This window comes from Schistocerca serialis, chromosome 3 (genome assembly GCF_023864345.2).
Source record: "Schistocerca serialis cubense isolate TAMUIC-IGC-003099 chromosome 3, iqSchSeri2.2, whole genome shotgun sequence".
Lineage (NCBI taxonomy): Eukaryota > Metazoa > Arthropoda > Insecta > Orthoptera > Acrididae > Schistocerca > Schistocerca serialis.
In genome coordinates, this window is record NC_064640.1 from 45,320,324 (window position 1) to 45,332,596 (window position 12,273).

At 34.9% G+C, this 12,273-nt stretch overlaps 1 protein-coding gene across 4 annotated transcripts in view; it reads left to right on the forward strand.

The window, feature by feature from the left end:
* The window catches only part of LOC126469694 (vinculin), a 302,912-nt gene extending 295,867 nt beyond the window's left edge, over positions 1–7,045 (forward strand). For all 4 annotated transcript variants that reach the window (XM_050096859.1, XM_050096861.1, XM_050096862.1 and 1 more), the window contains one exon: positions 6,514–7,045. The gene's annotated coding sequence lies outside the window, so the exon portion shown is untranslated. The remainder of the gene's footprint in view (positions 1–6,513) is intronic.
* Positions 7,046–12,273: the final 5,228 nt, after the last annotated feature.

The following is a 12,273-nucleotide window of genomic DNA, read 5'->3' on the forward strand; positions in this document are numbered from 1 at the left end:
CAGTTTATTAAGTTGGTTGAAAATATAATTGTGCTGGGGGACTAGAACTAAATATTAGGAAACAAGGTAAAATAATAAGGGAACATGGACTGAAGATTTGGAATGAGGGGAAGCTGCCTGATAGAATTTTACACAGAGCACAATTTAATCAATATTGAGAGTTGGTTTGAGAATCATGAAAGATGGCTGTATACGTGGAAAAGACCTTTAGACAATATAAATTTTCAAATAGTTTATATATTGATAAGACAGAGATTTCTAAACCAGACTTCAGACTGCAGGGATAGATGTTAATTGTGAATTGCAGATTGAAAGTAAAGAAACTGCAGTAAGTTAGGAAATTAGGCAACGATAAATAGAAATGGGAGAAAGGAAACCTCATAGAAGAAGAATGGGCACCTTTGAGAGATGGTATATTGCAGGCAGCTTAGAATAAAGTGGGCAAAAAAGAAAAGAAAAAAAAGATACTTACCGTACATACGAAACTGCATTTCTTCTCTAGTCATCCTGATTTGCTACACTATAGAGACATATATGATTTCTGATATGATAGATGCCAGCTATAGCTCAATTAAAGAAAGCTTTGGAGAAAAGATAACTAGCTGTACAAATATCAAGAGCACAGAAGGCAAGTCAGTACGTAGCAAAGAATGGAAGGCTATAAGGAGAAATGAAAACATAGAAGGGCTATACTATGGAAGTAAACTTGAGGCCAATATTATGGAGAGGGGAGAGAAAATGGATGAAGAGGAGATTGGAGATATGATACTGTGTGAAGAATTTGACAGGCACTGAAAGACCTAACTGGAAACAAGGCAACTGGCATAGAAGGCATTCCCTCAGAATTAGTATTATGATCCTTGGGCAACCATCCCATGACAGAAGTATTACACATGGTGTGCAAGATATGCGAGACAGACAAAATATCCTCAGACTTCAAGAAGATTGTAATAATTACCAATTCCAGATAAGGCAGATTTTGATAGCTGTGAATATTACAGAACCATCATTGAAAAAGTTGTAACTGGAAAATACTAATACAAATCATTTACAAAAGAATGGCCATACTGGCAGAAGCGAACCTCAGGGGAGATCAGTTTGAGTTCCAGAGAAATGTAGGAATGAATGATGCACTACTGACTTCACAACTTCTTTTAAAAAATATACTGAAGAAAGTCAAACCTTTGATTATAACATTTATAGATTCAGAGAATGCTTTTGACAATGTTGACTGGAATACACTCCTTGAAATTGTGAAGATAGCAGAGAGCATCTACATCTATGTGATTACTGCGCTGTTCACAATAAAGTTCCTGGCAGAGGGTTCAGTGAACCACCTTCAAGCTGTCTCTACCATTCCACTCTCGAACGGCACGCGGGAAAATGAGCACTTAAATTTTTCTGTGCGAGCCCTGATTTCTCTTATTTTATCATGATGATCATTTCTCCCTATGTAGGTGGGTGCCAACAGAATGTTTTCGCAATCGGAGGAGAAAACTGGTCATTGAAATTTCATGAGGAGATCCCATCGCAACAAAAAATGCCTTTGTTTTAATGATTGCCACTCCAATTCACGTATCATGTCTGTGACACTATCTCCCCTATTTCGCAATAATACAAAACGAGCTGCCCTTCTTTGTACTTTTTCGATGCCATCCGTCAGTCCCACCTGATGCGGATCCCATACTGCACAGCAAATACTCTAGAATAGGACGGACAAGAGTGGTGTAAACAGTCTCTTTAGTAGACCTGTTGCACCTTCTAAGTGTTCTGCCAGTGAATTGCAGTCTTTGGTTTGCTCTACCCACAGTACTATCTATGTGATCATTCCAATTTAGGTTATTTGTAACCAGAAGTTTATCTACTCACTGCTGTTGCTAGAGTCAAAATGACATGATTGGGAACCAGTAGTTGAGAAGGGTGTGAGACAGGTTCATAATCTATCCCTGATATTACACAATCTGTACTCCGAGCAAGCAGCAATGAAAACCAACAAGAAATTAGGAAATGAATAAAAGTTCAGGGAGAAGTATTAAAAACTTTGAGGTTAGCCTTTGGCATTGTAATTCTGTCGAAGACAGTGAAGGGCTTGAAAATCAGTTGAATAGAATGAATAGCATGTTGGAAAGAGGTTATTAGTTGTGTATCAACAAAATAAAAAAAAAAAGGCAGTGAAATGTAGACAAATTAAATCAGGCAATACTGAGGGAATTAGATTAGGAAATGAGAGTTTAAAAGTGGTAGATGTTTTTTTTTCTATTTGGACAGTAAAATAACTAATGAAGGCCAACGTAGAGAGAATATAGAATGCAGACTGGCAATAATATATCTGTTAACATCAAATATCCATGAGGAAGTCCTTTCTGAAGATACGTGAGTGAAGTGTAGCCTTGTACACAAGTGAAATATTGACAATGAACATTTCAGACAAGGGGAGGAAAAAAAACATATGAAATGTGCCACAGAAGATATACTGAATCAAACTGGTGAAAAAGGAAATGTATATCACAACTTGGGTAAAGTAATCATGAAATCATCAGAGTATCATCAGTTTGCTAATAGTGGAAAGTAGAGGGGTGAAAATTATAGAGGGATGTTAAAGCTTAGCTACAGTAAGGAGGCTCAAATGGATGTTGATTGCAGAAGTTATGAGGAATGAAAAGGCTTGCAGAGGATATGTAATGTTACTATCCTGATTGCAAATGGTTTATCCTCAGGCCGTTAAACTCATAGTCTCTTGCTGAAAACTGTATTGAATTTTTAACTAAGTTAACCAATAACAGACAAAACACCCTCAATTTAAGATTGAGTTATTAACAAATGTATTGCAGTTCAACCATATTTGGGCAATGACCAGTTTACCTTACACTTCTCTTTTTTCATCAGTAACAGGTTAGGACATACACTTTGTGATCTTTTCAGGAGCAACATATTAAATATGTAGTTCTGTAATAAACTCCGCACTGTCTGCTTGCACATTAATCTTCCACAGATCACAGTTCATGAGATAATAGTCAGTTCTGCACAATTCTTAGAGTGAATCGTTAACACATTTAACTTAGGACCGAGTTTTACATTCACATCAACAGAGAGATGTTAATTGAGTCGATTGTAGCTGTGAACTTTTTTACACACAGATTTTATTGTGACAATTTGAAAGCATGGACTTTCATTCATGGTACTACACAATATGCTCGTATTGTGTGATGCCCATGGACTTTAACATTAAGATGTTGATTGGTTGATGGCTAGATGCAGACTGCTTATTGTCTGGAGGGGGTATATAAAGACAGGCATATGAATATTTTGTGAATTCACTAATTGTATTTTAATTTATAGTAATAAAAGGGTCAGATCTAGTGGTTGTTTCAGCCTATTTTGTTCACCAATAATGAATCAGACTTGACTGTTTGTTAGATAATTATTTAATGTTCTACACAACTCTACAAAACTGAAGGATGAGATAGATAAAGTAAGATAACATATTAAATACTTGATGGATGAGGGTTTGGGACCATATTGCTAGAGGTCATTTAGTTGTGCGCAGAAATTTGGGCATAATGTGGAATGAGGTCAGCATGACTATAGTGCCAAATGGGGCTGGCTTTGCAACGCACAAAGTTTAGGGAACAGGAAAACAAGGTATGCGTCAGTTAGAGAGCAGTTACGGTGCATGGTGGTGGTGGTGGTGGTGGTGGTGGTGGTGGTGCTCTGCATTAAAACATGGCCTGGAGACAACATTTGGATGGCTTTACACAAGGAAGAATCATCCAGAAACTGAAAGAGTGTAGGCCAGGTGTTTGATATTGCTCACAGCATTGTTTCACATGCATGGGGAAAGTTCTCAACCACAGGCACTGCTGCCCAAAGAAGATGAGGTGATCAAAGATGGTCAGCTACAGCATCAGATAACCACTACATTGTGCAACAGCAAGAAGGGACACAAATCAAACAATGTGTGCACAGTCTCATACTCAGCTGCAGGTGCTGGTATGTTAGCCTGAAAACCAGTATGTTGTGTTCAGTTGACACCTGTTCACTGGTACCACTGTTTACGATAGTGACAAGAGCATAGGGGCTGGACCAACAAGGAGTGGGGTCATGTGTTCTTCTTGGATGAGATCAGGTTTAGCCTGAGAAGTGATTCTGGATATACCCTCATATGGAGATAGTTAGAAACATATAATGCACCCAGGAACATTGTTGAACACTATCATTTTGTTGGTGGTCCAAGTGTTATGGTGTGTGGAGGTATAATGTTGTGTGGGCATACTGACCCCAAATATTTGAACATAGTACACTCACTGTCAACATTATTGTGACACTGTGCTCCTTCCCCATGTGCACATTTTCAGGGATGTATTGTGGCCTGACCTCATTTTTAATGGCTGACAATGTGTGACCACATCAAACAACACAGGTGGAGGAGCTACAGGTAAGAGAGGATATTTAGCAAATGGACTAGCCTGCCCATTCTCCATCTTGAATCACATCGAGCACATGTGGTATGCAATGGGGAGACATATCATAGCACATCCTCATGCATCAATGACCATCCAGCAGTTGTCAGCTGTACTGGTGTAAGAATGTAATGCCCAACCACACGAACTCCTTACCAACCTTGTGGCCAGCATGGGAACATGTAGCAGAGCATGCATTGCTGTCCATGCTGATCATAAATCCTTTTAAGAATCGTATTCCACCATTTTTGAAGTCCAGGGGACAACTATAAATCATGGTCACATCAGTCTAATTATTGTTTTTGAATGAAAATGTCTTTTTTTGTTTGTCTCAGTACACTTCTTTCAGGTACCTGCTATACTATACGGTATTATATTGTACTGTAGCTGTTTGTTCTACATATGGTCAGTGTTCATTGCACTATGTTGTTTGGCAGTGACACAACATGTGAAAGCTAACTTTGTCCTTAAGTCTTCCACATTAGTCTGTTTAATTGATACACTGTATACCTACGTGGTGGATTTCCTATTGTCATATAAAATTTCCAGGTTCATAAATATTTATTTCTTAATTAGTGTATTGTTTTGATAATCAAATTCACTAGCCAGTTCAGAAAAATTAGGGTAACCAAAATATAATGTCAAAACTAGGAAATAAACAAGCTTAAGGGTTCAAATGATTAAAGTATTTTTGAGTGTAGCAAAATGTGCATAATTACTTCCTAATGACTTTTAGAACAGTACAAAAGTTACTGAAAAGTGTGACATGAGTGCTATCCATTGAGTTGGATTTTTGAATAATTTGTAATTAGGTCACACCATTTTGATGAAAACATATTAATGGAAAAATTTCAGTAACTTATACTAAAGTAAAATATTTTACAGAAAACTAACAATGCCATTGGAATTAAAAGATGTAAATTATAATGGAATAACAAGATTACATAAAATACTGTATGAATAATAATCTTGTAATGCTTTGTTCTCTAGTATGCACACTACATGTATAAGTGAAATCAGTTAACAGATAAGAAAATAATTAGTTATTTAAGGGGTAACAGTGTAGCTAATGGAGTATATGCACTTGTCCTATGTTTCAGATAGGCAAGCACAAAGAGCTGCAGCAAACCAATTTCTGTCCTGTAAATTGTAACATGCACTGTCAAATTCCTATCACAGTAATCATATAAAGAAATGGGTCATTTTTATCTGTGAAATTAATTACTTTCATTACTAGGGTATGATTACTGTTGAGATAATCTCTAGGTTAATGAGCACTCAGCAATTCCAACATAATTTTACACACACTTTGGTACTCCTGTTGTTTGAAATGAAAAGTAAGAGAGCTCATGCTAGAATCTCCAAAGTAGTTCCTGTGATTCTGCACTTGTACACTGTCAGAATTTCACAATTAGAAAGACATTAAGAAATAATGAACATACAACTTGCAGCCTCTGAATATTTTAGCAGTACCTTTGCTCTTTTGCACAGGGTGTTTCTTCCATTGATTTAAGTTGCTCGTGGTCCACAGTATTATCATCATGCATTATTAACATATTATGAACTCTTTGTACATTTTCTCACCTCACCTCGGCTACCTACAACTGAGTCTTCCCATGTACAGTTCTTTGCAGTCAGCACAGTGCAGTGAACAGTTAGATATCTTTAACTTACAATATATAGCCAACAATTCCTGAATGCAATTCTGTTATGGCAGATCTTAACAAAATTTAACAATATATTCTTTCAGTTGATGGTATACATTCTACAGTGTACACCGAGCCAAAGTTTTTAGTAAAACACAACTGTTCAGAGCCTCAAATTCTAATGAAAATAGGGATACAATGTTTGGACGTAATATATTTGTGATGTTGGATACAGTTACTCACACAACCCACTCACAGGTGTCTCCTATGTAAAGACACTACTTCACATAGGGTGTGTATACTGAGGTGGTTCAAAAAATGACTTTTCACTGAAAGTGCTTTAGTTTTTCCTCATAACAATAATATTGGTAAATGTTATTAATAGTATACTTTCATTTATGTTTCAGGTTATTTGCAAAAAACTAGTTGACCGAACGGTTGATGTTGCTGCATCCAGGTGATACTCTTAATCACTAGAATGTTCCTTTTGATGTAGAAAGGAATACCTATTTTCATAATTGTTTAGAAAAATGGGGTAATTTTTAATGGTCTTTTCCACAGAATGAGATTTACTCTATACAAAGCAAATGTAGGAAAATATTTTTAGAGTCTCAACTAGTTCTAGCAAATGTCCATCTATCTTATTTTTAATCTGTCATTATTGTTGAAGTAAGACATTAGATCCCTCCATGCACTATGGAAAAAAAAGGTAGAAATTAAAAGTCGTGATGACTAATTGCGTAAGTATTCAGCTTTAACATCGATATTGTTAACATGCAAGCAAATTCACTGCACTTGCTGTGTAGGTTGACAGCAGACAGCATAAAGTTTCTGTAGACATCAAAATTTTTGCACCTTTATTAAGTGATTATTAAAATTAGTGTAAGAGGAAATAGGCAGAATTTTGTGTGGAGTACTGTAGCAAACATTTTTTTTTTTTTTTTTTTTTTAAAAAGAGGAAACTGTATGGAACTATCAAAAATCTTTTTCATTTATTTATCTGATAGGGTATAAAAACTTATTGTATTTGCCATGTCGTAACACAGTATCTAATATGTTAATTGTGCCATTGAATTATTGTGTGTTTTTGTGACTATAGCTTAATAATGTTTATTTATTGGGTACTTTACTTCAGGAACTTCAAAAATGAGTCATTATTGTTCTGTCACTAGTGGACTGATGTTTGAACTGTAGGTCACAAATCCATGTTCCCAATGGAACTTTAACTAGTGCTACCATCTTATTACAGTTTTCGTGGAAATTTCGGAACACATTGTCTTCAGTAGCTAGTGGATTGAATGTGTGAGAAATCACAACACTAAAACTGATTGATGTGTGTCATGGATTTTGGTATTGTCATCATTGTACCATATACATTCATCACTGTTCAGAGCTGGCATGTGAATACGTGTTTGTTATGTTTTTGTCTCTTGCGCACTAAATGGATACGGCATTTCTTCAGATGCTGTTGTACCTCCTCTCCTTCTATATTCTAATACTTTCATTTGATACATTATCAAATGTGAACAGGAATTTTGTTTTATGTCTGTAAATAAACGAGTTACCAGGGTACTTTCCGAATTATGGCTGATAGCAATGAAGAAAGCAATTAACTTGATGCAGATAATTGTCATTTAAACACAAATAGTGCTGTATTTACAGTTATTACATTTAAAACTAAACAAAAATGTCAAATGCTGGTTGTCTGTAATTCAAAACTGATCCAATTGTAAAGTGTAAGCATGCAACTGTAGGTTCAGTGGAAACTAAGGAGATGAAGCACAGCAATTCAGTCACTCAGTTTTACACTCTAAGTTTTGCATTATAGCTAAGAAAATTATTTTTATTGGTTTCCGGATTCATAGTTGTGCAAAATAAACATTCGTTTCATTATACGTTTTCTTCTCCATTGTCTATCCTGAAAATATCAACTGTTAATTTTAACTAAAAATATTTTGTTAGGTTCTCACATACTATCTTCTGTTAACTATAAGGTGCCTTGAAGACATAATAAAGATAATTGTAATGTGCAAGAAATATTATATGGTGTGTAGAGACAATGTTGTGCACTTGTATTTGATAATCATGTACGCTTCTATGGCTTAATGGTGCAAGAACATTGTTCCAGTGTTGAAAACATTTCATTGCCTTAAATCACAAATCTATTTTAAAATAATTGCTGTGTTGTTTTATGCTACCTGTCTCAATTGATCTGTGACTATAAGCTTATTTTTGTATTAGACAGGTGTTCATTCACACTGTCTGAAAATCTTGTGGGAGTTCCATACTGTTTTACTTAGAAATGTCAGCACAACTATTTATCAACGCACATATTAGATATAGTATCTGTATACTTATGGGAACATGTGGTCCCATCAAGAGTCTGATGCTAACTGGTGGTGCAAATAGAATTGCCATATGCTGTATATTCTTCAAAGGAAATCTAGTGTTAAAGTAGATAGTGTAGCTATGTGCCTATAATAAGACTGACATGTACTGTGGCCTGTTGCTATCTGCAAATATTAATTTTATTTAATGATACTTATTTCATATTTGACTCAATACAGAAAGTCAATTTTACATATACATCTATTGCAGATTTTTATTGGTTTTCATTAAAATATCTCATGTGTACTCATATAATTATCTAAATGAGCCATTTTCCTATGCTTGATAAATACACAGTTATAAACATAGCATTTATCTGAATCTGTCTTCCTATCAGGGAAGAATCAGCTGTTTTGCTGTGTATTAATGAAAGTCATTTCATTGTGTACATTGCTTTCTTATGTGGTTTAGTAATAAATTAAATCTATTGCTCTTACCACTATTTTAGCCTGTAACAGTTGTCTGGAATATGCTAACTGGATAATGTGACTGAAATGTTTATATTTATGGCACGTAAACTGTCCCCATACTTGCTGTTAATGTGTGTATTCCAGGAAAAATTCACATGATTTAAAATTGTATTAATTTTATTTACACACTTTTCACAGTTATAATCATACTTTATGTTCATTGTGGTCTTCACAGAAAGTACACTGCAAATATGCCTGTGAAACCCTCACATTTACATTAAACTCGCTTTGTTCTTTTTACTTAAAAGTTGAACTGGTATCGTTTAACCCTTATATATGGCTTATGCCTGAAACACCTAACACCATAAATATCTTTTAAGTGTAGGAGCCAAATAATTTCCGTACCTTTCCATCAAACCACATTGTACCTGTTAGAGTCTGCACTCAGCAGTTTGGCAGTATTAACTGTGCTGAAAAGTTGAGCTGTACACACATTAATCTCTGCATTTGTTTCTGCAGTGTGACAAAACAAATCATTCCGAGAGTGACATTCATTGATTTACCTGTTTGTTTTGAACCTTTATTGTTCATTTTATTTTGACTAATTCAAATGACACCACCATTGTGTATTTTGTGACTCAAAAACCAAAACAGCAAACTGTATCTTTTTGCATGCATGTATTTTCTCCATGTTATTTCAACTTCAGTATTAGTACTAAATTTTTAAATGATGATTAAATTACATATTCCACAACAGAAAATTCTCCATTAATATGATCTATAATCATGCAAATAAGTTTAGTCCCCTTTGTAAACAGAGAATTTTGTTGTTCCATTTTATACATTCATAAACTTTGCAATACAATTTGTTAAAATGGACAAAACGTTATATAAACAAGTCCGCCATTACAAGAGTTGCCTCATTTTCACAAATCCTGTTCTTACCAACATCATTACAGACAGGAGTGAGTACAAAACAGCCAATTTTATTAGGATTCTTCAAAAGCATGCAGAATAAGAAATGTGAATTGGCACTAAAAAGAATGTACATTAAAGTAACACAATACATTAACCAAAAAAAAATCTGTTAAAGATACTACACCCTGAGATACTATGCCAGTTTTGATCTTAGTGGCAACACACAGTCATGAACTATTCTTAAAATGACATCACTTAATGCAGATCACAACTCAGTCACATCGTAAATACAATGAAATAGTTTATTTTATTTTAACAGGAAAAGGTCGTTTCTTTACACACAAAAATATACACATTACACACATCAACATAGTAAGTAAAATATAAATAATCTAAAATTACTTAAAATACTAAAGTTTTAAACAATCTTAATAAAATGAGAATATGCTTGTCTGCTGCATCATTTAATTATGGAATAAACCAAAGAACGACTACCACACTGCACTGTGTAAGCATGGAGGGCTTCTTTACTAAACTTGTTCTTTGGTTGCTCCCTGTTAGGATTGCTGTGCACGGATGTTGTCATTTTCTTCAGAATTTCAATTTCTCTCTCTCTCTCTCTCTCTCTCTCTCTCTCTCTCTCTCTCTCTCTCTCTCTCTCTCGTACTTTGACTCATTTCATTGGTGATTTACTGTTTATCTTACTAAGGTACTACAGTGTGTGGCTTTTCATCATTGAATATATTCTACTTGCTTTTTAGAATGGCTGGAAACACTGACACTTTTGAAAACAAAGTAATAAAATTTATCTTTTGTTATTGTTTTCAACAAGAGCCTATATGATTTTTAACAAGCCTGGTGGTCTTTCACAATGAGTTTTCTCTCGGCTTGATGAGTTTTTAGGAAACAGCTATCAACCACACTAAATTGGAGAGCTATTTCTAAAACGTCTTATTCTTTCTTTCCATTGCCACTTTTGAGCACTTTGCTCATGATCATTGGGCTACTCTGCATGTACAGGATGAGTTATTAATCAACTGTTGAATCTTTTGAGAGCCGTCATGGTGTACAGTAAAATAAAGGATAAACTAAAATTATAAGCCAGACATTTTTAACCCAAGTTTATCATTTCTGTTTCACTTGTCTTTCTGTTGAAAACTGATTTCACTGTGGATGCTGTAACTTCAGTGCAGTTCTCTGTTGATGAACATACTTATGTACAAAAAAGTGGTGCCAAGAAACTGTACAATGTTGCAAAACTGTATCATCAATTTTATGTTGTAGTTGGTAACTATTGTTTAAAAATGTATCTTACCATGCAACCATTCTACAGTTGAAATAGCTTTATGACCCTTGGAGTTTGTCTAGAACCATTCTTTCCAGACTTCCTTTTATGCAGATGTTTTCAAGCAGTCTTCAAATACAGTATTTTTGCCAGTGTTTAGTTCAGCTGGAGAGTGATGTTCTCATTCTGATGGAAACTATTCTGCTTGACATTCCTCCATTAACTGCTTTGGTATTTACCTTGTTTGTGGGTTCGAATTGAATGTTGTGTAATCAAGTGTGCAGTCCAGTTGAGGCACCAACAAAGAAAAACAATGAGGGAAAAACGTTCTACTTTCAGAAGGCAGTATATGTCATTAGAAAGTCCAGGAGGGAATATGTGTATATGAGCATAGAACACTACTCACTAAATAAGAGCCACCAAACTATGGATAAGTAGATAAAAATATGTTCGCCTGAAAACTAAGTAATTTGTGTATGTCTGTCTGCTGCTCAGCACATCCTGTATTTGCTAAATAATGGTTTAACTTCATAGACTATTACTCACCAAATAGCAGATGTTCTGAGTAGGAGAGAGACACAGAAATTGCTTCGTTTTCAGACAAAGTATGTATATCTCCTTTTGATTGATTTTAAGCTGTTACCATGTAATTATTCGAAAATGTGAATTTCCAAATAAGCCATTTCAGATTACTGTTACACACAATAAAAGAAAAACCAACAACGAATTTAATAATGTGTATTTTAGGCTAAACATGAAATGTGTAAACAGTTTGTTTATTCTCTCCTCTTGCTTCAAAATTCTTTGTCCAGTTATGCTATATTCAGTTAGTACACATGATATAATCCGCAGTAAATGTAATCTCTCCTATTTGGTTCATAGGCAGAAAAGAAAAGCTATTGGTTGAATTGGCCGACTACTAATTCTAACAACTAAATTAAAGAAGCACTGTGGCATAAAACGCTGTACAGTGTTTTTGATACAGATCTACTTAACACAGTCTTGTATTCATTTCTAACCAGTTAATAAGATCCTTTAATAGCTGTATTTCTTGAAATACTATGATTATTCTGAAGAAGTCAATAGTTAACTCACGATTTCGTGATAAGAGGACTGCTGTCGTGCCACCCCTCCCCTATCCCTTTTTATTGTACATCTGTTGTTCC